The sequence below is a fragment of the Colobus angolensis genome, unplaced genomic scaffold (genome assembly GCF_000951035.1).
Source record: "Colobus angolensis palliatus isolate OR3802 unplaced genomic scaffold, Cang.pa_1.0 Scaffold103, whole genome shotgun sequence".
Classification (NCBI taxonomy): Eukaryota; Metazoa; Chordata; class Mammalia; order Primates; family Cercopithecidae; genus Colobus; species Colobus angolensis.
In genome coordinates this window covers 7043251-7045809 of record NW_012111253.1, presented here as the reverse complement: position 1 = coordinate 7045809, position 2559 = coordinate 7043251, and the positions used below count along the sequence as shown (strand labels likewise).

The 2559-nt window shown below is 42.6% G+C and overlaps 1 pseudogene; it reads left to right on the top strand.

The window, feature by feature from the left end:
• The first annotated feature begins 587 nt into the window (after window positions 1-587).
• On the top strand, window positions 588-1053 carry LOC105512173 (annotated as a pseudogene).
• Window positions 1054-2559: the final 1506 nt, after the last annotated feature.

Here is a 2559-nt window from a genome sequence, read left to right as displayed (position 1 = left end):
ATAACCTGTGTATTCCTTATGCTTTCACTGCCAAAGAAAAATTGATACTCAAATATACTGCTTGTGTCTGCCATTTCTGACCACATTTGCCTCTCCTCAAGTTACATCCACCTTCTCCCTAAACTTAACATTGGTCTAACCATAACGTTACCCTTCCTGTCATTGTACCCCAATCCACCAGTGCAAAAATTGGGTCAGAATAGAAGGGTATACTGAACCAAGATGTTCCTGAACCAGGTTCCGGGTATTTACTCAGTCTGTCTTTATACTGTTAGGTTTGAAATCCAGCTAAACAGGAATAAGAAGGAAAGTGTTGCCTCTTCTACTCTTCCCTGGAGAAGAAGAAGGAGAAAGGAAGAGGAGGAGAAGGAGGAGGAAGAGGAGAAGGAGGAGGAGAAGGCTGGACACTGAGCACCTCCTTACTCTAACAAGCTCTAGACCTGTACATTTCATGTATATGTCTTTTAACCTAGAAGAGGAACAGTTTCCAGCAGCCCTTTGCTGGCATCCTATGGTGCCAGTATAAATATTGGAAAGAGGAAATTACCTTTAGCTTCTTCTTTTAAAAAAAATTCTGGTACTGTCTACTCCGCAGTGGGAGCAGCTCTCCTGCCACAGCCCCTCATCCCCTGAAAATGTTCGCCTGCTCCAAGTTCATCTCCTCTCCCTCGCTAGTCAAGAGCACCTCACAGCTGCTGAGCCGTCCTCTAGCTGCAGTAACAACCAGACATACTGACAGATGAGAGCCTCAGCAGCTTGGCAGTCTCACGTCCCCTTACCCCACTTGTCTCTAGACACAGCTTCCAAACCAGCACCATTTCAAGGGACATCAAGACAACAGCCAAGTTCACTGGAGCTAGGGCTGGCGCAGTTGGGGTGCCTGGCTCTGGGGCTGAGATTGGGACTGTGTTTGGGAGCCTCATCATTGGTTATGCCAGGAACCCTTCTCTGAAGCAACAGCTCTTCTCCTACGCCATTCTGGGCTTTGCCCTCTGGGAGGCCATGGGGCGCTTTTGCTTGATGGTGACCTTTCTCATCCTCTTTGCCATGTGAAGGAGCCATCTCCACCTCCCATAGTTCTTTCTCCCATGTTTGGTCGGCCCTGTGTGTTCCTTTTCCTAAACCTCCTCAGGCAGCCTGGGGAACATGGTTGGCTCAGGGTTTGCTTGAGCAACCACAGATTGAGAGAGAAAAGACAAATAAGTACTATGTTAATAAGAAAAAAATTATGGTAAAATATACATAACATAAAAATTTTCATTTTTGCCATTTTAATTGTACAGTTCTGTAGCATTAAATACATTCACATTGTTGCACAACCATCACCACTATCCATCTTTCAGCTTCTTAATTGCAGCTAGAACCTACCAGTGGCTGTTCCTCTGAAATGCCCAGCTTAGATTGCACTTTCAAATTAAGGAAGGAAAAAGAAAAACAATAAAGCCTGAAAAAAAGTTTGTAAAAGTGACTGAATGCATGTCAGAAAGACAGCCAAGAAGAAGAAAATGTCACCAACATGAATCTGAGAAAGTGAGAAACACAAGGGACTTCTGAGAGTGTAGAGTCCAACCATCCTCTTTTACATATTGTCAAGTCCTCAAAAAACCTGCCAGGAGAACCTGTTACAGTACCATGCAAAGCAGTTGAGGGGTGTCCTGATCAGACTCACTGCGGTAAGGAAGAACACCATCTTGACAGTCTTAGTAGTGTCTCAGAAGGGGTAAGTTGGAAGTATCTTTATACAGTTTTAGGACCTGAACTGGGTGATTTTAAGGTGGGTTTTACAAGGTGCAAAACTAGGATTGGGCCGAGTTTATGACATACTAGCTTTGGATCAGTGGGCACAGCAAAAGACTTGAACGAGTCTTTATGAGTAAGCTGTTAGTCTTCGTAGGTGAGTTATTCCAGTTAGTTAACAGTCTTATCTTCTAGGAACTATTATTTCCTAGAGCAAGTAGCTTAACTTATTTTTGTTTGCTCTCAGTATTTTTTAACATGGGAACAGGAACATATGCCTGGTCTCAGTATTGTTAAACACAGGAACAGGAATTTATGTTATTTCAGCTTTCAACATAAGGAAACCAAGGCAGAGAGGGGTTAAATAACTAGCTCAGAAGTGAGCAGCTGGTAACAGAGCTAAAGTTTAACCTATAGCCCCTGACTACAAGTCCAGGACTTGTAGTCACCACTCCCTACCCCATTACACACACACACACACACACACACACACACACACACAGCTAACTGCCAGAATTGCTTTCTCTTAGAATGAAAAACTTACAATATAATCACATCACAGAAAATTTGGAATAAAGAAAGGATAGCTCAAATCCCATCACCATATCAACTGTTATTTCCTTCCAATTTTTCTTCATAAATAGTGATTTTGTTTTTGTTTTGATTCTATAGTGTTCATTTACTTTCTCTCTACAGTTTTTGTTTCTCTAAAGTCTTCTTGAGCAAGATGTGTGCTTTTTCCTGGTTCCCCTTTGTGCTTCTCTACCATCAAGGAAGAGTCTCTGCTTTTGTTGAAAAAGTTCCAGGCATTTCCAAACAGGC